The sequence below is a fragment of the Neolamprologus multifasciatus genome, chromosome 16, assembly GCF_963576455.1.
Source record: "Neolamprologus multifasciatus chromosome 16, fNeoMul1.2, whole genome shotgun sequence".
NCBI lineage: Eukaryota > Metazoa > Chordata > Actinopteri > Cichliformes > Cichlidae > Neolamprologus > Neolamprologus multifasciatus.
In genome coordinates, this window is record NC_140454.1 from 4,547,149 (window position 1) to 4,573,002 (window position 25,854).

Here is a 25,854-nt window from a genome sequence, read left to right on the forward strand (position 1 = left end):
CTGACACAAAGCAACTCTGTCAACAACATAGCTGCAGGGATTTGCTTGCTGCCACCATGTTTATTTTTATTCCTGTGGGTATCAGTGGGCTGCAATTCGACTTTTAGTCTTGTAGCTAGGCTAAGCTAGGCTACGCTAAGCTAAGTTAAGATAAACCTGTCTCGATGTCTCTATTGGACACACTGACACAAAGCAACTCTGTCAACAGCATAGCTGCAGGGATTTGCTTGCCACACATTTTGTCGTCTGCTCATGTCCTCACTATGCAGGGACTGTGGGATCAAAAAGTTTGAACATGGCTAAAACGGTGATCGTATGCAGGATAAACAGAGATGTGTGTGCATTATATCACTCTGCCCATCAAAGCATATCCAGAATTCGAGCCCATCATAACATATTTACTACATAAATAAATCATTTTAAGTTAAATTCAAAAGGCGTGCAGTTATCTTTGCAGTTGCTGTATGGTTGCGCATTTCATCTCATCAAATAACTGATGCGAAAACAGGACACGGACCCAAAGTCCAGCATAATAAGGTGCTTTGATTAAAAATGGATTGAACTATTTCCTGGGTGTCCCTTGAAGAAGAGAAATTGATTTGGCTCAACAATGGTATTCCCGCACGTCCTTAACAGACTCTGATAATCAAAACAAACTCATACATATAATATAATTCAAGTCCCACTGTCACAACTCAATTCATCTAATTAAAGTGGCGGAGAAAAAGACGAGATTTTAAAGCAAGTTGGCGAACTCACACAAAGCAGTCACGACGATCAAAACATCTTACTGACATCAAGAATGCAGGAGCAACATCTGGCTAGTTGTTAAACCAGATGCATAAGCTCAGACTGGCAGCCATCATTTATTTATCATTGCCTTTTAAGCTCGATATATATTCCTTTTATCTATGTTTTTTTGCCGAGGCGTTTCAAATCCAAGTGCCTTACAAACACCTTTGTGATGGAAATGGATAATGAGCTTTCCCAGAGGGGTTAATCAAACCCATTGTTCGGCAAGAATGAAAAGATGTGAAAAGATGTGAAGGGGAACTGATTGATTGTGTGGTTAAAAAAAAGGGAATTGCTATCCCTTTCTCCCGGGCATTTACTTGTTTCCTCCTTGATATAGGAAGTGATTTATTTTGACAGTTACCTCATTGAGTTTATTTTATCCAAATGAAACGTCGTTCTTGTGAAGTCAGCAAGCAGGAGAGGGAGAAACAGAGAAATGGACAGGCGGAAAAAAAAGAGAAAGAGAGCATGCAGTGATTTTTTTTTTTTTTTAAAGACGAAGAAAAAGATAGGAATTTTAAAAAGATATCAAATTAAGAAGCACAGGCATAAATGTGTGAAAGTAGCGGTTAAGAGTTGTGACTAAGCTCCTGGCTGAGAGCCTGGTGGGCTTGATGTGACCCCTCAGTGGAGGAGAGAGCACAGTCCAGCTCTATAATTAGAAAACACACAGTGCCACTAATCCTTACTGAATGACTAGAAAGCAGACAGCAAGTTTGCTCCACAGGTTGTGGAGAGTGGAAGTGGTGGTTATAAAAGAAAATCTAACAGAGGAGAGAGTGAAGTTCTACTTGTGGTCTGATTTAGGTGAGGCTGATTTAGCCCAAAATAAATCAAGGGTTTCTAATAGGATTTCAGATGTGTTAACACACTAAAGCTGGATTTATAGCTGTGCGTTACATGGCTACGGGCTCATATACAAGTTAAGGTTAGCATCACAACTTATATAGAAGAAATGTACTTTGTTTGATTGCCTTCATTGCCTTTGTGTTTTCTCGGGTAAAAGTAAGAGTGAGTTAAAGACAGGCAAGGTAATCTTCCTCACAGAAGCAACAGAGAAGGCACATTTTATAATCAGCCAAACCAGACCACTAGGAATTCTGTTTGCTGCCAACATTTAGTGCCAATGCAGGAAGCAGTGTGCCCCCCAGAGATAAAGGTGTGTGGCCAGAGTACTGGATGAGCATCCTGGATGTCAGACTGCCAAAGACTGGAAGTTTAATCCCATCACAGACTAACTGAGTCCAGTCCAAATCACATATTTGTTTTATATGTGACACCCTCTAGTTTTAGACCCTTGTGTTAAAAATGGAGTCAACGGCCTCTGTAAAAGTGAAGTCACGGAGAAAAGCAAACATTTGGGACTCTTTCTTACAGAATGCAGCAGATATGTACACATAATCCTTCCCTGATCCTCAGATGTGCTGAGCTTCCTCTCAGTTTGACTTTGTATGTTACATTAACTATAAAAAATGCTGTGGTTTCCAGTTTGCTAGTCTTGGATGATGCACACAAGTCTAGATGTGTGTCTGCGGGCAGCCTTATGGCCTTGTGGCCACGTGGCTCCACGAAGACATAATGCACCACATATGCTCATGCTCCTCAGGTGGACTCGTACTTCAAAGATGTACAAAAGGAAAAAACTACCTTTTTTTTTCCTGCAGCTGTCCACATCCTTGTCCTCAGCAAGTCCTGAGCATAATCCCCATCTTAGCCAGCAGCTTATCATCAGAGGCTGATGACCCTCAAGTACATAAGCAGAAGACCTAACCAGCCCCTCTTATTCTCTGCCTCCTTGTCTCCACATGTTTGGCATCTAATTCGATGGAACAGATTCTCATTCGTCATGCGACCCACGACATACCGATTTACATCTATGTTTGTGGAAAACAAAACTCTTTTTCTCGCAATCTTGAGCTTTTTGTAACAAAATAGGGCTCTGTCCGTGATTTAAACAAGAGAAACCTACACAGATAAAGGATGAATAAAAAATTTAAACAACAAGCTTTATTGACACACTTGAATTCTTGAAGGAAAACCATTGTGTATTAACCTTTTTTTCCCCAATTACGGAGCACGAAACGATGTAAACACCACGAATCTGTCAATTAGTGACGCAGTAGCGCCGTCTTCCAGATCGCTCTTCCAAACTAGTTCATTCGCAGGCAACGTTTGAAATGAAGAAGATTTCATCCCAGCTGTTACTTATGTTTGCTTCAAATGGTGAGAAGTTTCAAAGAACATTTTTGCTTTTGAAGTTGAATGATGTGATTTGATTTTTATCATCAGGGTCATCCCAGCATAACTAAGGGATGACCCTGAATCCTCCCTTAGTTATGCTGCAATAGACGTAGGCTGCCGGGGGATTCCCATGATGCATTGAGTTTTTCCTTTCCAGTCACCTTTCTCACTCACTATGTATTAACAGACCTCTCTGCATTGAATCATATCTGTTATTAACCTCTGTCTCTCTTCCACAGCATGTCTTTATCCTGTCTTCCTTCTCTCACCCCAACCAATCACAGCAGATGGCCCCGCCCCTCCCTGAGCCTGGTTCTGCTGGAGGTTTCTTCCTGTTAAAAGGGAGTTTTTCCTTCCCACTGTCGCCAAAGTGCTTGCTCATAGGGGGTCATATGATTGTTGGGTTTTTCTCTGTATCTATGAAGCGCCTTGAGGCGACTTTTGTTGTGATTTGGCGCTATATAAATAAAATTGAATTGAATTGAATTGAATTAACACACTTGAATTCTTGAAGGAAAACCATTGTGTATTAACCTTTTTTTCCCCAATTACGGAGCACGAAACGATGTAAACACCACGATTCAATGTCAATTAGTGACGCAGTAGCGCCGTCTTCCAGATCGCTCTTCCAAACTAGTTCATTCGCAGGCAACGTTTGAAATGAAGAAGATTTCATCCCAGCTGTTTCTTATGTTTGCTTCAAAGGGTGAGAAGTTTCATATTCATATGCCTGTGTGGTTCCTGAATAATCAAGTAATCAAGGATTTTGGATAGGAGGAAGACAAAGTGATTGTTATCCAAAACACTGCCTCTCAGACTCCATCCCCTTCCTTTCAGCTCCGTGGAGCTTGTTTAGAGACAAGGCGATTACTTCAGAGGCGGTACGGGCAGAAGGTAATGCTGTTTGTCAAATTAACAAGCATGTACACAAGCCGTTCCAACATCTATTGTAAAGTAGTTACACGAGCAAGCGGCTTAAAATATGCAAATCAACAATAGCTTAAGTCAACATGGCTTTTCATACAAAATGAAGATGGAGAAAAAAAACACTCATCATTCCACAATAAGCTTTGTAAAGAACTGAATAGTTCCAGATCCTGAGAGAGAAGGTTTGAGAAAGGGAAAAGAGAAACGCATTTAAGGATTTATATGTTTTTAAAACCTCCTCTCATTCAGATTGGCAGCAGCAGCAGTCAGCTTTCAAGTAGCTGCAGTAGACAGCTAATCATTAGCCAGTTAGCCTCTATTATGGCCTGGGATCCAGGCCTGGTGATAAAGAACCAAAGGACTGAGGGCTCACAGCTTAATGATCCAAAGATCAGCACAGGATTTACAGGCTCAGGGTTTTCTGCCACAGCCCCTGGACAAAAGCCCTCCTCCCTTTCTTCATCTACTTCAGCGGAGGGATTGAGTTCATAAAACCCGGAAACAATGTTGGGAAGTAATGAAATCTCCCACCTATCGCGGTAAGAAAACTAAAATGAGGGAGACATCAATCGCTGAGGTAAAGCTTCCAGTTGATTGGATGATAAATAAAGGCAAAGTGCCAAGAACAAATATTTCACACAGTAGAACTTTTACGGCGCCTTCAGCAGCGCTCTTATTTCGTTTTCTTTGAAGGGTTTGACATAATAGCTCATGGAGCACCCTGGCTTTACTTGGCATCGGATGAAAACTTAATTTAACTGTTTCAGACTCAGAGGATCAACGTTCGCTGAGTGTGAGCTACCTGCAAATGTTTAAAGCAAAGCTTGCCGGGTGCCGATTTGACCCAATATGCAGTAAGGCTAATGCAGAAGCCCGAGTTTAAATCCACCAAATCTGTGGCGATTTACTCCGTGACTCCCAGCTTTCCTGTCTTCTCTTCACTGTCCTGTTGCAGTAAAGACTAAAAAATCTGCAAAAAGTGTATGTAGGAAAAAAAAGCTTCCTTCACAGCTTGTAGTGGATGCCATACAGAACTCAGAGATATTTATTTGTTGCAGACACTCTGCAACTACTGAAATCCTTCACACAGGCTCAAAGGATCTGACATTTCTTCAGAAACCAGCCCCTCCTGCTCACTTTCAGAGTTGGATACAAGACACCGGAAACTTTCCAGTTATCTTAACTGCCTCTTGAAACATGAAAGCACTGACCAAGTAAAACATCCACAGCCATTTCTTCTTCTTTGTACTTGTTGATAACTGTGCACCTTAAAGCAAAACCACAACCCTCATATTTTTAAGCTAACTACTGAAATTTAGCGGAAAAAAGGTCAAAGGCAAAAAAATATTCTATTATAAAGAAATAATAATAATAAAGCAGGAATATGAAAGTTTATCTTAATCTGACAGCAAAAAAACCCCTAAAACAAAATATATTTTCATTATAATTATTATTATTCCACTAAAAGACTGGATTTAATTTAATTCCTGCTACTGGCGTGGAAATCTTCAGGAATGTCTCTGTCAGAGCCCGGATTTGCTCAGCGGCTCAAACCCTCGATGAAGCCAAATGATTACATCATCAGCTGGCACGTGATTTAAGATCACACATCAGCCTTGGCCCGAGAGATTCTTTACTCATCTCAAGAGAACCTCTCCATCACCATCCTTGCTGTCACCATCCCCCCGACATGGCGTGAATGCCTCCTCTGTGAGTCAGGCCAAGGATCTGCCAGTGGCCCCACTTTCGCAAACTCAATAGGCACCGCTCAGCCACGTTTTAAGGCACCCTAATGTACCGTGGCTGGACCACAAAGGCAGCGTGGTAATTTGCCAGGGATAATGACGCTCCCTTAATTCGGCCCTGGGGGCCACAAACAGAATACTTTAAAGAGCATCCCCATCCAGGGATGAGACCCATGTCTTCCCACCCCCATTTTTTTTTCTAGGCCTCTCTCTCCCTCTCAGTCCAGCCCTTCCATCTCTTATTGGCCTGAAAGGAGCTTGTTTTCTTCTGGCTTATTGTTATCCTGAACTAAATATCAGCAAACAACAGCGGGGCTAGAGGAGACATCATGCCAACCACGATTGGAGCCCCTGATCTCCTCCCAGAGGGGCAGAGAGAACCAAGACAAACACGGTGGAGCTTCTTCAAAGCAGCCAGAGAGGGAGCACTGCTACTCTACTCCAATGACACATATTAGGGGGAGATATTTAGGCCACAAATTGAATTGAATAGAGAAAGTGAGCTGAATGCATGCGCTGAGCAAGGGGAGTGGAGCAATAGAAAATAAGCAAATTCCAGGGATGGCCTTCAGGGATATTAAATACAGAGAAAGAAGTGGTTGAGATTGGAGCAAGAGCAGTCTCTACTAATTTTAGGAGAAATTGGGCAGAAGATAAAAAGGGCATGAAATCAAAACCAAGATGATAGATACACTTGAGACTGAATAAAGTCACAGAAAGCAAAAATTGAGTGGCATCACTTGCTTACGTTTTAATAAAAAGTATCCAAACAGCCTTCATATTTCACTATTTCTGATCTAGTTAGAGTTATTTAAATACTTTGTGCAGTGTGAACAAATACACAAGGTTAGATTTGCAATGCAATGAAAAGTGCTTTTATATATATATATATATATATATATATATATATATATATATATATATATATATATATATATATATATATATATGTAGGTCCAGTTGAGTCAAGGTTAAGTCAATAAAGTTGCTACATTACAAATAACCCTATTATATATTTTATGAGAATAAATAAAAAAATCAATGATGCATAAATTCTGATTTCAGGAGTACAACATTTTTGCTCAGTCGCTCAGTAAACAAGGTCATTTTCTCGGAGGGGATGCCAAACGTTTGACTTTCAGCTCCTCAGTTTGACTTTCTGTTATCCAAGACATTTTTTTGAACTGTTTACGTAACAATAGGATCTAGTTTACATAGCTGAATGAGCACTGGGACAGCAAAGAATATGATATCCAGGCAAAAACAATCTCACAAATAGGGATAGATTTTTATTAGATGTTGTTTCCTTCACTTTGCTCTCCTCCACATTTTCACAGATTCGATAAATGACTAAAAGACCTTCTAAAAACTTTTTTATGTCACTCTGGCTCATGTTCAGCTTCAGTGAATATGTGTGTGAAGGTATTTGAGACAAGTTAAATGAAAGTTTGAGCTCACTCTGCATGCCATTGTGTTTAAAACATGTAGGCCAACAGTTTTCTCACCACCTCTGTTCATTAGCACATGCTCAGGTTGGCGAACTCCAAGGCACGATCTGATATCGTCGTGTTGGTGTTCTTCCCAGATCAACATACTAAATGTTGTTCCAGGAGCAACACTGCAAGTGACCAATCAGAATGTTGTGACGTCATACTTTTGCGACTTCGGGAAAAAACGCAGTAAAACCAAAAACTGTACTTAAGCTGTGAGAAAACGCCTCTGTCCACCGATCAACGGACCCTAACCCTGACCCTAACCCTAACCCTTTAATAAACGGTAAGCAGAATTGATATTGTCCTTGCAACATTGGAATTTCATAAATGCACAAATGGCTTGGCGCACAAAAGAATAACGTCACAACAATGTGATTGGTCACTTGCGATGTTGAACCTGGAACAACATTTTCAGGATGATCTGGGAACAACACCAACACGACGATATCAGATCATCCGAACTCCAAGAGAGCTTGCATATATTAAAAACGTAGCTTCAAACATGCCTACTATTCAGTTTTTTTGTAATCTGGATACCTTCCCTCAGTGGACAGTCACATTCCAACTGTACTCGCCAACATAGCTATGAGATTTAAAAATGCCACGTTAATAACACATTTAGAAAAAAACTGTTATACTTTGTGTTAGGGCTGCTCAATTAATCGAATTTTAATCTCGATTACGATCTGGGCTTTCAACGATCATTAAAAATGACTGAGCCGATTATTAGCCCCTCCCTCGTGCTTTACTCTCGCGCTGCTCCGTGTCACAAATCGAGCGCACCTCTCTGCATTTCGAACACGTGTCACAACAATTAAGAGCAGCGGTCTCCAACCTTTTTTGCACCACGGACCGGTTTATGCCCGACAATATTTTCATGGACCGGCCTTTAAGGTGTCGCGGATAAATACAACAAAATAAAACTAGTACCGGTACCGAAAAAAAGAAGATTTATTCATAACACACGTGAAAAGACCAAGGAAAACCGAGTAAACAAAATAACGCTGAAAACCGATAAAAACCCTGAAAACTATACATTTCACACCTGAGCTTCAACTCTCGCGGCCCGGTACCAAACGACTCACGGACCGGTACCGGTCCGAGGCCCGGGGGTTGGGGACCGCTGATTAAGAGGACCCGCGGGAAGCTCGGAAAGCTAAGCAGAAGTTATTTGGAGAGGAGAGTGACTGCTGTTGGTTGAAAAGAGAGGTAAAAAAAACTTCAGTGGTGTGGAAACATTATGGGTTCGCGGAGTCAGACGTGGATCAAGTAGACACAGTGTGTAAACTTTGCTACGGTGTCGTAGCTGCACCACAGAGCAACACTGCAAAGTTCACTAAACATAGATGTTTACATTTTTCATTTATTTTTTATATTGCAAACATTTGCACTGTTATCAGTATTTGCGCACTATTTTATATTATTTTTGACAATCTTTAAAGTCATTATTCAACACATTGTTATTGTTAAATAAATATCGTCAAATAATCGAGATCTCAATTTCAGTGAAAATAATCGTGATTATCATTTTTGCCATAATCGAGCAGCCCTACTTTGTGTACATTTTTGTGCAATTATGGACAGACTACTTTCTATAACTGCACAAAAAGCTGCACTACACTTCCTTTCACTCTTTTTTTTAACAGTATAATTCATTTTTTCTAGTAGAAAACCAACATTTTACTTAATTTTCGCCACAGTTCATCCAATCATAGGGTTTAATGTCTAAACCTAATATGGTGACGGGCCTTACTGATACGGTTTGGCCTCAGTGGTTTAGGATGATTAAATCTGGCCCTGACAGTTTAACATGGAAACATTTTTAAAAAGAGAAACCACTTCACACAAAACACAAGGGAAGTGTTTTGGGGGGAGACGAGAACATGAAGGAACAGCTCCAGTAGTGACAAGCTAACAGTGAACAGCTAATAGCAAATATTTAAGTTTAGTATTACATGACTCATGTGATTAAAATACACTCTGACTGCATATTTCTCTCCCTCACAACACTGATGAATCTCCACTTCGTTTTCTCTCAGTGCATTTATTCGTGTGTTTCAGTTTCTATATGCAAAAACAACCCCCACCCAAAAAATCCCCTATAACACTTCCGTTAGGGCTGCACGATTAATTGTTAGAAAATCACGATCTCGATTCATACTTATGTGCGATCTCATTTCCAAATGACAACGATTTAAAAAGAAAAAAAAAGAGAAAAAAAAAGAAAAAAAAGACGACGATTGTACCGCATTTTGATCCGGGACGTAATCTGCATGAAAACAAGCGCTCACTCTTCCTGCTCAACAAATGACAAGGGCGGAGCCTTATACCACGTGATACAGAAGCTGGCTGCTAAAATTGGCAGGGAAAAAACAACAGAGAGCACGTCAGGGATGACGAGAAAGTGACAGGAGAAAATCCGTCCCGGTCAACCACCCAAACATCAATAACGGGAACCTTATACAGCGCTTCCCTATACCCGTCGAACTCCCGCAGGCACAAAGAAATTACGCAGGCTGTTACTTATCACCTGACCAAAGATATGGCTCCATCAACACTGTGCAAAACGAGGGATTTAGGAAAATGATCAACACCCTAGACAAACGCTACACAGTGCCGTCCCGCAACTACTTTTCTATTGTTGCACTACCTGCTCTATACACGCAGCGTCGAGCAACGGCGGAGACGGAATTTCAAGCAGTACATTTTGCGGCAACGACAAAACGTGAGACATTTGTTGTTTTTATGTTTATTTATTGTTTTTATGTTCAGTCTCAACTGTTACAAAGTTGATGTGCAGTTAATAAGTGCAATAAATATTTATACTGGAAAAGAAAATCGTGAGAGAATCGTGATCTCAATTCTAAGCAAAAAAATCGTGATTCTCATTTTATGCAAAATCGCGCAGCCCTAACTTCCGTTGCCTTTCGTGTGCTTTTGCAGGGTTTGTCTATCTTAAAACGTTGCATAAGATAAACTTTCAAGCGTCAGGTGTTGATGGACGGAATAATGACCCGACTTTCTTGCTCTTGCTCCAGCTGAATTAAAAACAGCATGTAAAAGCTCTGAGAATGGCCCCAGCCTGCTCTGGTGAAGGTGATTTCATAAGATAATTATGCACTCATGTCACCTGTATAACAATTTCACTGTGCTGTGTCAATTAGCCACAAGGCTGTCGGCGACCGGAGTGCTTCGTACTTTTGACTATCCAGCATCAATTTGACACTCACTTATTTTATCCTTGTCTTCATTTTTTGTTGGCATTGTGCTGTTTTTAACTAATTTTTAAGTACAACAATTCAAGTTGTAGATAACTGATGCGTGGCTTGTGCATCATAGTTTGATTGATTGAACGAGATGGATAGAAATAGAGGGACAAAGAGAGGCGGAAAGGTAAACCTTGACCGTTAGCAGCCTGCATGAAACCCCTCCACCCCTACCTGCCCCCACCACTTCTGCTTATCCTCCTCTCTTCCGCCTCTACTGCAAAACTCTCCCCACTGCCTTTCAAATCACTTCAGTCAGTCAGAATAAAGGACTTTCACCAAAAAAGACTGCCTTACTTTTACCACAAAGGCCAGTGAGACTTCTTTTTGGTGTTGGGGGGAGTGGAAGACATTTAAATAAAGTTAGAATGAGAGGAAAAGAGTAATTGCTATCCTTCATCCACAAGACCAGAGAGAAATTTTGTTGTTTCCCAGGAAAAAAATTGAGGATAAAAGAAAACTAGTCAACTAACTTGCTGCACCGCTGCAGCGGCAATTCAGAGAAGGATAGAAACCAATCGAAGTAGTGCATGAAAATGACACGGAGGCCCCAAATGAAAAAGATTAAAGTGTACTCACCAGCTAAGCATCACTGGGGTGTAGGCACAGGGGGCTGTGAGGGCCGTCTGTCCTTTTCAAATTGATTCTGTTCGAAGGGGAAAGGAGACAGAGAAGGAAGGGGGAGGGGTGAGTGTTACTAGCTACTCGCCTCCATCTCATAAGCAGAGTGCAGAACCACAAAGAAGTGCTGGCGGTCTCGTAAACAAACCGCCAACTTTTCAATGAAGGAGAGAAGGCGGAGCGGGAACGGCTTTTTAAACCCCAACCTTAATGGGGTTTGGGGGGCGGGGGGGGCTGAAGGGAAAGAGGGACCTGCGAGAGGCCTTTGTAACAACTGATGGCCTAACTGGACAATAACAAACCACCAAGTTCAGTATAGTTCAAGCACATAAAGTCCTAAACCTGACTTGACTCGCACAAACAACACGACCAATGTGCGGCTCAACTGTAAACGAACACACAGATGTAAATGCGGCACACAGACGCCTAAACTGTGTCGAACCAAACGCAGATGCTAATATACAGAGAGCACATTTGGTTCCAAGCTTTTTGATCTCAGTGCCACAGAGCAAATTGGAACAAATAGCCCTGGTTTGGTTTCTAAGGCAACCTGAAGGAGCAGCTCAGACTCGTGATCCCTCTTGTGTCGTCAGCTGCCGTGATATGGCCGCCGTTTCTTTCACTTCAACACAGAGGAGCAAAAATGAATCAAAGAGGAACGATAAAGTTCACTGATGATGATTTATTAACTGTACATCTTATAGGATGTCATTACATAAATGCAGAAATGAACTAAAAGGGCATTTAGGTTGAAACCAAAGAATAAAAGGTTTGTTTTATAGTAATAATAAATATGAAGTGCATATCAAACTCTTAGTCAGCTAATTAAGCACCCAGTTCTTCGACTGCATTCTCCAGCTTGATGCTGAGACACTTAAGAGTGAGAAAGACAGGTAGAAAAATACAGTAAAGAGGATTTTCCATGGAGCTAAGCCGAGAATTTAGGGCTGAGCAGCAGGAAGTGTCCGCTCACACACACAGAAACTCCCCATAATCTCCACTGTCAGTGTGGGATCAGGCTTTATTCACTGCAACAAGTGAGGAGGAAGAATTCTCATAAACTGCTTAGTCTGTGACCTAAAGTCTTATTCACTTTCTCTCACACACACACACTTCAATGTCCCACATCTACACAAGAAAGTCGTGCAGACAGGGTCTGGGATTGCATGACCCTGCTCAGATTCAGTATGGCTTTATTGACCACAAGTGGCATGAACGTGATACTGGGCTCGGTGCAAATCAAGCAGCAAAGCCGAGATTTAAGCAAGACAGATAACAATAGGTAACATCAGGGCCAACGTTTGGCTCCAGACCTCTGTGTGAGCACCTTCATCTTAGCGTGGGACACTTCAGATTCACCGATCGTGGTGCTCGTGAGGCGTTTCTGCAGATCAGGTGAAAAAAAAACAACAGAGAACCAGCAAGAGTTTTGTTGATAGCAGCAATAAAGACGTCACTCTCAGTGAGAAAACATCGAGACTGAAAAATTGCAACAGTTTTTTTTTCTTTTGTTCTGAAATGTTTTGATAGAACGCGGAGAGACGCAGAGAAACTCGTCTCCAACTGAAATATCGCAAACATCACATTTTCTTATTATCACTGTTGGATTGACTGTACACTGAAATGCATGATATATCTACCAGCAGCAATTCATGAAATGTATTATAATAAAAAATGAGTGCAGAAGCAGGACAGCGTGGTGGTTAGGGCTGCAGTCCAAAGTCCAAAGACATACAGTTAGTGGGGTAAGATTAACTGGTGGTTCTAAACTACCCATAGATGTGAATGTGAGTGTGAATGATTGTGTATCGGTGTTAACCCTACATCAGATTGGAAAAGCTCTCAGCCTATGGCAGCTTGGACCCTGAATTGGCTAAGCAGAGGAAAATGGATGGATGGACTCCTGAAAGTCTTTTTAGTAATACTGCAAATTTTGGTATATATTCAATGCCAAATGAATACAGGGCCAGTACTGCTGATATTAATGCCGAGACTTTTAACCTATAAAGCTTATGCAGTGCAGAGCACAGTGTGATGATTTATGAGCTGAATCATCATCAATTTGCGCATTTTAATGACCACTAAATCACTGCGATTTTTTACTTTCCACAATAATGAGTTAACACAACAAAACACACCGTTCAGTTTTTCATGCAGTTTGAAACTGTGTTTGTTGGAGACCTGGAAGGTAAATGTGCCTTCCTCTAAATCACTGTGGGTCAGATTGGTTGTTTAGATGTGCTATAGGCTATAAATCAAAATAAGCATGATAGTCGACACAAAAAGGTTCAGACATTTTTCATAGTGCATGTTTGAGCAAGAGTTTTTCATTTGCAAAAAGTTGTTTAACCCTTTAAGACCTACCATAGAACCAAGTCCGCCAGAGCTTATATTATATTTTTACATGCTGTGGAGCCGTTTTTGGGAGCATTTCAAGTTGCTATACATCAATACAACCATTAAAGCCTAAATTTTAATAATATGCATGCATCAAGTGCATAGTAATTACATAAATTGCAAAAAAGTGCAATAAACTACAAAAAAATTGAAAATTGTTTTTGTTTTTTAACATATATTTCTAGTTAAAGAAATTTAAGAGGTTTATCCCTCAAAACTGTAAATACAAAAAAGTTGCACAAAATAGTTTCCCACCAGAGGAAATTTATTTTGAGTGTCTTCATAGTTTTATTTTTGAAATACACCAATTTTTATACACTGCAGGAAAAACGAAAATAAATATTATAATGCAAATTTGCAAAAAAGCAGCATATGCATCAAAATAAACTATTTCCAGCAGTGCAATATGAGTCCTAAGCATCCCAGAAACCACACAGAAAGTCATAAAGTCAAAGATAACTTTTAAAAACACCAGTATAGGCTCATGAGGCCCTGATGGTAAAAAACGACATTTCCGCAAAATGACGTCACTTCTGGTTTTGGGCAGGTCATGGCGGACACGCGATAGTTCACGCTGATGGACGTAGGAAGTGTTATGAACAGCTGATCGGATCGGCAAAGCGTGTTTCTGGAATATTATGTTTTTGTTGCTGCAAGTGCTTTTTATGCAGTTTTTGCAAAGCTGTATGTGGAAGGAAACTGTGACCGAGGACAAGCTGATGGCATAAGATGTAAGTACAACTCCTCAGGTTTCATATGCAAAAAAATTATTGCGCTAGCTTACGTGGTTGCAGAGCTACCGGGATTTAAAAATAGTTACACAAAACGGAGCGTGCTGCTCTGACCGGCTTTAAAGGGTTAACACAGTTCAGTGCTGCTAGTGCTGAACTTAGGGGATAGACACAAAGTATCAATCCCGTCACACTAGTATCGGCCTGATACCAACATCAATGTTGGTATCGACACTATGGATATTTAGATCGATCTGCTCACCTCTAATGTTTAGATGTTTCAGACCCACAGCACAAACACAGAGACATATATACAGAGCAATTACAACAGATGCTGTCCATCTTATTTTGAATCTTATCTTGAATCCTTGAAAGTCTTCTTTCTTCTTGGTGGTCATCCTGTGAACTTATGTGATGAACTGGTAAAGCTTTCAAAAACAGCACGAATCAAAGCCGACTGGAGGCACAAGTCTGCTGAAACTTTTGCAGCCCACGGCAGAGCATCTCACTCATTTTCCGTCCATAAGAAGTGATTATCAACATTCTCCACGAGACCCAGCAGCGAAAATCAAATTCTCCTAATTAAGCTCCAGTTACTGGTAACTGAATCAGGCAGTTTAATGAAGACTTAGCGGGAACCGGGTGAAGAGGCAAGTTACAGAGCGGCAGGAGTTCACGGCTCAACAGCTCCCGATGTTTATCTCACACAGAAATGCACAGGGGCACAAACGCTTATTCACACATTGTACTTGTGCAGTTCAACATTCACCCTTTAGGCACTAAAGGAAACGTGTCTAATTAGGAGCAAATTACTGCCTGCAGCTTTCCAGTTGAGATCACTAGGTTGCTGTTGCTAAACAAACTTTTTTTTCATGAAGTTCAAATCAAACACAGCAGATCCCGGCAGTTACTGCATCGAGGACACACTACGTGATATGAGCTGGGAAAAGTGGCACTTCAAAGGCTCTCATTACTCTGTTATACAATCATAGAAACCTTTAAAGCCACTGTCACATCTTTAGACGTTACCACCAATTAATGTGCTTTTTACCAAACTTGCAACTTTTTCCCCCTAAAAACGGTTTGAAAACTGACGCCAGCCCTTTAGGTTTTTTTTTCTAATTCAAACTGACTTCAAACTGCAGCCTGTCAGCATCAACGGGGAGTGCGTGGAAAGGGTCTCCAGTTTCAAGTTTCTGGGTGTGCACATAGACACAGACCTCCAATGGAGCTCTAACACCGCTGCGGTCTTAAAGAAGGCCCAACAGCGTCTCCACTTTCTGAGAATCCTCAGAAAAATGGACCTGAAGAAGGAGCTGCTGACCGTCTTCTACGCACGATCTGATATCCTCGTGTTGGTGTTGTTCCCAGATCATCATACTAAAGGTTGTTCCAGGATCAACATTGCAAGTGACCAATCAGAATGTTGTGATGTCATACTTTTGCGACTTCGGGAAAAACCGCCGTAAAACAAAAAACTGTACTTAAGCTGCGAGAAACCGCCTTTGTCCGCCGATCAACGGACCCTAACCCTTTAATAAACGCTAAGCAGAATTGATATTGTCCTTGCAACATTGGAATTTCATAAATGCACGAATGGGTTGGTGCGCAAAAGAATAACGTCACAATAATGTGATTGGTCACTTGCAATGTTGAACCTGGAACAACATTTTCATGATGATCTGGGAACAACACCAACACGACGATATCAGATCATCCGTCTTCTACCGCTGCTCCATTGAAAGTGTGCTGACATATTGCATCGGTGTGTGGTTCTCCAGCTGCACCACAGCACACAGAAAGGCACTCCAGAGGGTCATCAATATGGCCCAAAAAATCATTGGACATCCTCTTCCCTCCCTGAAGGACCTGTACAGCACTCGCTGTCTCAAGAGGGCACGCAGCATCCTACGGGACTGCACACACCCCGGACACCGGGTGTTTAAGCTGCTGCCGTCCGGCAGGAGGTTCAGGCTGCTGAGGTCCCAAACAAATAGACTCAAGGACAGCTTTTACAACAGGGCAATAGCCCTGATCAATGCAAATAGCTGACCTGACTGGCTACCTACCTGGACTTTTTTAGGGGGGAGGTAACAATGTTTAAAACAATAACAATAATAATATTTATATTTATAACAAGGTGCAATAATAATTAATGTGCAATAATAACAGTGTGCAATTAGGGATGGGTACCGGTATCCGGTGCCATGATGGCACCGGTTCTGACATAAACGGTAGTAACCAGACCGAAAAGCAGCGCACATTTCGGTGCTTTATTTCGGTGCTTTTTTTTTCCTGAGATGTGATACACTTTGAATTCTAGCCAATCATTTTACGTTTCCGGGGATAGTAGGCGGGTCCAGGTACGTACGTTCTTTTAGAGCAGAGCTACAGGTTAAAAATGCCCAAGGCGAAGCGGTCAAAAGTCTTGCTGTACTTCACAGCAAAAGATGCAAACTCAGCAGCTGCAACAAGTGCTTTAAGCTGATACTGTGGAAAGGAGGTAACACCTGAAATCCGATGAAACACCTGGCGACGCATAGCGTTTTTTTTAAAAGCCGAAAAATGCGCCGTATTTGATGGCTTGCTGCGAGACCTCACACCGAGCGCATCTACTGCAGGTGTGGTGCCTGTTATCGGACGAAGAGTTAGCAACATCCCCCAAAAAGCTGAAGAGTAGAGTCCTGGCCCCTAGCCCTGCCAGTGTAGCAGAAATGATGAGGATGATGATGCAGCAGCAGCCGTTCTTCTCTGCGTGAGTAGCTTAATGTTGTTCGTGTGTAATTTACGTTGAGTAGGCTAACCACGTTATTACATTAATGCATGTAAGGTGAACTAGCAAACATCATCATAGCTACATGCGGCTGTCTTCTTGTTTGATGGCAGATACTCCCTTCACCCTGGACAAAAAGGCTAAAATGACCAAAGAAAAAGTGGGAAACAGTTAAACATGAGAGGTTTTTGGACAAAGTTTTTGTTTTTTCCATTGTTTAAGCACTGCTTCCAGCCAAGAGTGATACCATATATGTCCTATAGCTGCAGAAAAGGCTAACATTGTTATCTTTTTACAAAAAAACAGCTGAACATGAGAGGTTTTTGGACCAATTTTGTGTTCTCCATTCTTTAAGCACCGGTTTGAGCACCGTTTAAGCACCGGCACCGTTTCAAAAGTACCGGTTTGGCACCGGTATCAGATAAAACCTAAACGATACCCATCCCTATGTGCAATACACATACTTCTTCTTTTTTTATTACTAAGTTAATATACTGTGTTGTGTTGTTTGTGTTGCGTTGTGATGTGTCATGTGTCGTGTCGTGTTATATGTAGTGCCGACGTAGGACAGTTTTCCAATTTCATTGTACTACTGTACTATGTATGACTGTGCAATGACAATAAAGAGTTATCTTATCTTATCTTACTTAAAGTTTGTTGTAATGTTTGTGAGCGACAAAGCAGGTAGCGAAGTGTTTGATCTATACGTGTCGATCTCCCGGCAGCGCTGTGTCTCAGTTTTTAACAGCTGATCGTGCACACTCAAGTGCAGCCTTCAGAGTTCTGTCACATTAGTTATGCGTCTGTGAAATGTTGGAAATTTCCAGAAAAATATGCAAATTGGCGTGTTGTTCAGTCGCCGGCTGTGCACTCAAAAGATCATGAATCTCGCATAATTAACTGAGCGTCGGTGACTTTTGTGAGTCATGTCATTTCGCTGCCGCTCTCTACCGAAGTGCGTGCTATTCTTGACAGCACAAAACAAGCAGAGGTGGCGTGCGACTGGCATTCCCAGGGTGACTCAGGCTGCAGCAGTGCTCGTGGGCAAGGCAGGAGCCATAAACCATGCCAACTTATGAAAATATTTAAAAAATCTAATTTTAAAGCCATAATGTTAATTTCGAATGGTAACAAAAGTGTAGACAGATTGTTTTAACCTGACCTCACACAGAGACAAACCATAGATTGCAATTTAGTTAGAGAGTTGTATGGTGTTTGGGTTTGCTCGGCTTGTTTTGTTTACATCAGCAAACAATAATGTGTCGACACAGCAGGATGACGCGCCTCAATTATGATTAGCTGTGTGGGGAAAAAATGCACATTTTTCAAAAGCATCACTTCAGCTGTGTGTCATTAAACTTCACGCTAATGTGGTCATCAACTAACAGACTGGTTGAAATACACTGTTCTTGTCTGCCTATTCGCTTAACAGAGCAAAAAGGAAGCAACCTTTAACTTTAACTGAAATATATAATCAGCCAATCACATGGCGGTATGGTAGGCATTTACATAGATGTGGTGAGCATCAGAATGGGGGAGAAAGGTGATTTAAATGACTGTGTGCTCTAAGTATTTCAGAAACTGCTGATCTACTGTGACTTGTCCCACACAACCATCTCTATCTCTGTTTCTCTGGGTGAAAATGCCTTGTTGATGCCAGAGGTCATAAGACAATGGCCAGACTGCTGTGAGCTGATAGGAAGGAAGCTGTAAGTCAAAGAACTACAAAGCTCAGATCATCATAAACAGGGTTGTTTACAGTGAGGTTACAAACCCAGTAGTAGCAAAGTGTACCTAATAAAGTGTCCAGTGAGTGTATGTCTTCTCTTCTTTGTATCAAAATTAATGGAATTTCCAAAAACAAGGCTTAATTACTTAATTATGAGAAGTAAATGACTGATTTGTCTCAGAGGTAGGAATCTTTCCTACTAATAACTAAACTAAAAGTGATAAATAAACACAAAATGAATTAATTTTTATATGTAAATAAAATAATAAACCTAATCAACAGGACACGGAGGGAAGAGAACGAGAGAAGGAAGGGAGACAGGGGCAGTAAGGCTAATAATCTACCACACGCACACACACACACACACACACACAGAGCTGCTATCCGAAAGGTCGAGCCTTACATACAAGACGGTTTAATTTGCACAACCTGAAACCATGGCATCACACTGACGGGCAAAGTCATCTATTACCCTCGTTATTATGCACCGCCCTCCTGTGTCCTCGCAGCCCCGCTGGCTGAGTTTCCAGCCCAGTTTCACATATCCTCGGCTTTCCATCATCGCATCTGACACCTGTTTATATACGTCTTGACCTCTGACCTCACCCTCCCTGCTCTCAGAGACAACGGCGCTAGGCGAGCAGAGAGGTCGCCTCCGTTACCGCGAGAGCGGCGACAAAAGGTTACAGCGGCAAATGAATTGAGGACTAAACGTAAAGACCAGAGGGGGGAATAAAACTAAGGGTGGCCGTCCTGATCCGGGCCTCCGTGCCGTGTATGTACTTGCATGTAAAAATGTGTTCCTGCACTCGACGTCTTGGTGAAAAAGCAATTTCGGATTTTGAGCAATGCGTATGTGTTTCTGATTGCTCAGTAAGCTCAAGTGGGTCTCTGTAGTAATTAAGTGGCACCTCCATTAAAGACGCCTTGGGCTGCTAATACATCAGTGTTAGTTTTAAAGCTGCACAGCTGACCAAACGGCTTAGAGAAATGATGGGGAGCTAACTATGCTATTTAAATTCAACAATCCCCAGAGATGTGACATCACCACGTGCAGAGTGCTCTTCCGCCGCAGAGTCCAAACACTGAATGTTAATGATGTCTCTGCAACAAGCTTTCATCATTAGAAAAAAGAGAGAGAAGGTGACATTATTACTGCTACGATTTTATTATTTATTATTAAAAATTTACCCCAAAATCTTCCCCTTTCCATCACTTTGACATGCTCGCTGCTGCAGTTAACATCTACAGCTGTATTTACGATTTATGGCTCACCAGCTCAACTAAATGCAGCTAATGATAGTGTTTCCACAGGTTTCGAAAGGTGATTAATCTGCTTTAATAATGGCCATTCAACTTAGGTTGAAGGTTACATAAAGAGGAGACCCTGGGCTAACAAGCTTATAGTCTCAAGTTAAAGCCAATTAAATAGCAGCTGCTAACAGGGCAACATTTAGACTTACATGCATTTGCTTTGTTGACAGGACTTCCACTAATCCTGTAAATTGATGCCATCATTTTAGACTGCTGTAATAATTCTAATGGTCACTCGTATGGGATCAGTTTAACCGTAGCAGCATTTTTTAAAAACAGCATTTTTTTAAAAAGCATTTTTTTAAAAAGCATTTTTTTAAAAAGCATTTTTTAAAACAGCATTTTTTTTTAAAAAACAGCATTTTTTAAAAAACAGCATTTTTTAAAAACAGCATTTTTTAAAATCGTCTTTTCCTTTATTTATTTATTTTTAATTTACTTGTTTCTATTTGAATATAATTTGCACTTGTTTTCCCGTCCATACAACCGAGTCCACGGCTTACTCGTGAAGATCTCTCCATTTTTGCGCTCGCATGATGTCAGCCTTACAATTTGAGGAGAAGGGGGGAGGCATAAATATCTTATCGTCTTTACGTAACCCCTTTAATGACAGTAAGCTCTCAAGCTGGCCCTTCTCAGTCTTCAAGTTCCTCCATAAATATTCAATTGGGCTGAGGTCAGGTGACAATCAGCACTCCTCGGTTTTCTTTGGTCTTTAAGTAGTTTTTTGGTGTGGTGAGTTTGGGCTCGTTATCCTGCTGCCACACGATTCCTTCTGCGCAAAGATGCAAAGACGAGAATGCTGCGCATCGCTGATGGAGTGCTGCTTCTCCTTGACCTCCTTGGGCCACAATAATCAGATATTAGACGTAATATATTGTGACGGCCCTACAACCACATTTGCATATTCCCGCCATCATGTTTCGCTTTTGGTTTGATCGACTGCGATGACATCCTCTGTCAAATTTCTCTTGCCGCATATCATCATCCGCTGTGAAATACTGTTAAAATTTCACCCGCACCAAGTATTTTGCCTCATTTTCCTCTCTTTACAAGTGCTTTACAGAAGCCGCTCATCTTCTTAGACCACTACTAGAGAGACTCTGTCTGATAGTGCTTTAGCTGATTGGAGTCTTGTATTGGTTATTTAGCCAATTCTGTGTTGTGATGAAGCTCCTTTTCCAGCTTTTATTAAGTCTAGCAGGATGTATTGATCTTCCAGTGCTTTGGATACAGCTGAGCCAATTTGCGCTAATTATTTTAGCGTAGCGCGCACCGCCCCCTCAGAAGACTCCAGTCCAGCTGTGTCAGAGTTAACATGGTCAGTGCAACTAATAGCAATACTTTTTTAAAAAAATGCTCTTTTGTTGTCACTGCTTGAGTTTTTAAATATTTCTTTCTCTCATTACCCCCTTGCAAGCCTACTAGGTGTAACTCTTGGAGCTCTGTTCTGAACTGAGTTGTTTCTCTCATATTTCAGGTCTGCTTATAGAATAGAAATGAATGAGCTGTGCAGCTACCCATGGAAAAACACAAAGGCTATTCCAATGTGTAAATTTGAGTGTCCAGGTGCTCCTCCGGGATTGGTGCGTCCAGGGTGGATGGCTCGCACCGATTGGCTGAGGACCGGGAGGCAGCGGATAAGAAGAGACCGCCGGGGACTGCCACTTCATTCATCCTCGGCCCAACCCAACCGGCAGACCGTTCACTGTGTCACTATGTTGCTATGTTACTTAATGTAAGAGCATGTAGGGGTGGTCCGCCTTTTTGTTTGATCAGTTTTCTCCTGTTTTTGTTAGGCAGGGAGGAAAGTGATTGTCGTTTGGTTTAGTTCTTTTGAGTAGGTAAGTTGTGTTTATTCCTGAGATAGGTTACCTTTTGTTTGTTGTTTTGGCCTTGGGTTCACCCTGAAGTTACGATATGCTCCCTTCCTTTGTTTAACTGCACTTATTGTAAATAAATCACTGTCACAAAATATTAAGTGTGTGACGTGCTGCTTGGGGTTGGACGGGGATGGATCACCCTTTATGTTGTGGTCTGGCCGCGCCTAGACGGGCCATAACAAATGGTCAAACTATGTCTTTATTTGCATGTAAAGTGGCGTCTGAGCTCATCATTAAAGGTACAGGGGAGGTCCGAAACTGTTGTCTTTATGAGGGAAAGAGTTAAAAGACTTTTCCACAATTTTAAAAATTATTTTACCAGCAGTGAAGAGTGTAGACAGGAAGTTAGGGGGAGGAGCAAAGGGGAATGACATATAGAAAATAACCTGGGTCAGACGTGAACACAGACCCCTCAGCCTTTGAGACACTGGTCCCATGTCCAGCCAGGTGAGCCACGGGGATTCTCAAACTTTCTGATTGCATCCACGACCAAAAAACCCTGCTGGGGTCTCTTCTTTTCTTTTTTAAAATCAGAAGCGTAATTTTCTTTAAATATTTCCTCTACATTCATTGGCCTTATACAGTTGTAGTCCTCACAGGACTAAATAATTGTTATGATAATTTTACAATGCTGGGTTTAATTAAACACATGAATAACATTTAAGCCACAGAGGCACATTCGGAACTGAGTGATGGCTCAGGATGCAACAAAGAAATGCTGTGTGGTGTCTGAGTGAACAACTTCAGTGAGTGCGTGTGCTCCTCTGGACCAGGTGTTTGCTTTGGGATAAATGCCCGTCTTAACCGTGATCCCATGACTGCTGATTAGTCTCCCACTCGAGTAAATACGTTCACTCTCCAAGCTGTTTGTGCGTGATGGCACAGTTTCTAAATGTGTGCACTAACATGTGCTCTCCTCCCCACCTTCTTTTTCTGCTTCTGTTTGCCACGCCGCTCGTTTTGTGGGAGAGGCCGCTCAAATTTCTGTTTCTCTAAGCGAACTCGAGTCATTCCAAAGAAATTTTGTTGTGATGGCGCAGAGCGGAGTTCGCAGCAGGGGGGGAAAGAATTGTCAGCAGGCAGGCGAAAGCAGCGATTTCAGCTTCACTCCGAAATGATACTTATCGAGCTGATTATTGATCCGCACGTCCGAACTGTGCAGCAGCCAAATGGCCTCAGCGGTCTCACCGAGCCGGCAGAACGAGATCTGGATCCATGTGACCGCACAAGCATGCAAAGCATGCGATGCACGTGAGAGGTGAGAGTGACGTGAAGAAGAAAAAAATGAACCCTTGTCCGTTGCAGTGGGTCTAGCTCACCCTGCCTCTGAGTACACAAAGAGCAAACACGATGTGACTCTTTATTGTGGTTCTAAATGAATGGCTGACGTTGGTGCCAACATTCAAAGTGCGTTTTCTTCAGCACAATGGTACAGACAGGTGTGTCCACAAGGTGGAGGAGAATGGGAGACGAAACTCAGCTGCACATCAATGAAGTGATGTTGTTAAGAATACTCTATCCTCACGTTTCCTGGAGAAAATTCTTTGGTTATTAAAACATCCGAGGTAAAACACAACAATCGCGCGGGACGGGGAGTGCACTCACACAGTCGGTTACACTCCAAGTTGGTGTGTGGTATAACAAACCTTATATTTTGTCTTTTATCCTCTCGTTCATTCTTTATTTCCCCTTTAGGTAAAATAAAAGAAACATGTTTTTCTACCTAACAGAGCATCTGTCCCGTTTTCGAGCATATTTATGAGCTTTTTTTAAATTAGCTTCTAACAACGAGTGACAGGCCCTCACTGAGAATAACAATTCTGGTGATTTCATCTGAGAGAATTGTGTTTTTGCCTGTTTCTTCGCCTTCTTCCTAGTTTGAATTGGACTCGGCTCAATAAAAGGAATGTCAAAATATGTGAATCAAGCTGTGACGGTTATATTGCTTGTTTTGGCATCACGGCGTCATTCAAATCAGAAGATTGTTGCGAAAATGATGATGAGACCAGTGTTGCCCTCGTGCAGGAGACGCAGATGAACAGAATTGAATATACTGCGGATACATTTATTATGAAGCAGAAACTTGATTTCAAAGAGAGCCGGTGAAGGCGTATTACAGCGGGCTTTGTAAACCAATTACAAACACCTAATCTTACACAGTTTCATATACAGCACCACTCCAGACGAGGAGACAGAGGCATGTGTGCTCTGACAGCAGGCAGCTCGGCTGTGCTTGTGCCTCATCGTGTCATTATAAAGCCCCATTTATAACGTTGACCTGTATGTTCAATGGCTCAGTTTATTATTAAGCTGTTTTCATTTCTGACTGTTATTTTTTTCTTGTTCAATCATTAATCTAGCAAAGTTTCATTTGCCATTTCCTTTTTTCCTCAGGTTTCGCATTTGCTAATCGAGCCTCAGCCTCTTGATATCTTTTTACTCTTTCCACAGAAAGGTAGAAAAAAGGTAAGATTCATGATATATATAGCTTTTAGCTGGTTGCTGCTGCTGCTGTTGGCCCTTTACTCCTTTGTTTGTTGGGTACAAGCTGCTCTATTTCATAATTTACATTGTTTATATCTTGTGCTAAAACTACTGTACATCTTCCTGTTTTCTACATTTAGCGGTTTTTGACATTAAAACAAAACCTTTGAATCGTTCTCTCATTGACATGACAAACATCGTCAGTGGCAGATTATACCATCGTGATGAAACAATTCTCCCAAAGGCCAAAAATCAAACTTGGCTTTTGTCTGTTGAGTGTGCTTACTGGGAAGCACCGTCTGTGCTACAGAAAGAAACAGAGAATATTTTCTGTCATCTCTCCCTAACAGCACAGCAGTGATGCATGTTAGAAAAGCATGGCCTACTCTCACAGGGCTTGTTAAAATCATTTTTAAATACCGAAAGATTCCACGAGTTAGAACTGACTTCAGGCTGGGCCAAGCAATTCAAGACTTGGTTATTTATTTATTTGAATTTGGTATGACCACCTTCATCCTTCAACACAGCCTGAACTCACAGCACAACGTTCTTGTCATTTCTTTAAGTAATATTCAGAAAAAGTTCTCCAGGCTTCTTAAAGGACATTCAAAGCTCTTCTTTGGATGTTGGCTACCTCTGGTTTTCCCGTTTTTGCGTGGGTACTTGGCTACCTCCCACAGTCCAAAGAGATGCAGTTAGTGGTGTTAGGTTAATTGGTGATTCTAAAATTCCCCAGGTGTGAATCTAATAATAATAATAATAATAATAATGGATTGCAATTATATAGCGCTTTTCCGGACCCCTCAAAGCACTTTACAATTCCACTATTCATTCACTCTCACATTCACACACTGGTGGAGGCAGTTACAGTTGTAGCCACAGCTGCCCTGGGGCAGACTGACAGAGGCGAGGCTGCCATATCACGCCATCGGCCCCTCTGGCCATCACCAGTAGGCGGTAGGTGAAGTGTCTTGCCCAAGGACACAACGACCGAGACTTGCTCGTTTCAATGTGTTAGCCCTGTGACAGACTGCCAGCCTGTTTAGGGTGTACCCTGCCTCTCGCCCTAAGACAGCTGGACTCCAGCCCACACCCCTGACCCTGAAAAGGATAAGTGGACGAGAATGGATGGATGGGTGACAAAATTCCACCACCTGCTGAAATTCAGCCTCAAACTATGACAGATCCTCCACCGTGTTTCAAAGACCGCTGCAGACACTCCGTGTCATACTTCACTCCTGACCTCCTTCATACATACTGATGATGATTTGAATCAGAAATACCTAAAGATACAAAATGCTTCCTTGCTAAACTGTCTTTTATGTGCAGTCAAACGGGAGTCAGCGTTGACCGCCTCACACTGTACAGCATGTTCTCCCCCTCTCTAATCCCGAAACCTGAATTTTCTAATGAACCTTGGTGAGAATATCCCCAAAAGCATGAACCGAAACCCTT

The 25,854-nt window shown here is 41.7% G+C and overlaps 1 protein-coding gene across 5 annotated transcripts in view; it reads right to left on the bottom strand.

The window, feature by feature from the left end:
• Nucleotides 1-25,854, bottom strand: part of sema5ba (sema domain, seven thrombospondin repeats (type 1 and type 1-like), transmembrane domain (TM) and short cytoplasmic domain, (semaphorin) 5Ba) — a 222,446-nt gene that overhangs the window by 168,718 nt on the left and 27,874 nt on the right. For 4 of the 5 annotated variants that reach the window (XR_014869864.1, XM_085135963.1, XM_085135966.1 and 1 more), the window contains one exon: nucleotides 11,047-11,113. The exons of the other annotated variant lie outside the window; for it this stretch is intronic. The gene's annotated coding sequence lies outside the window, so the exon portion shown is untranslated. The remainder of the gene's footprint in view (nucleotides 1-11,046; nucleotides 11,114-25,854) is intronic. 5 annotated transcript variants of the gene reach the window in all.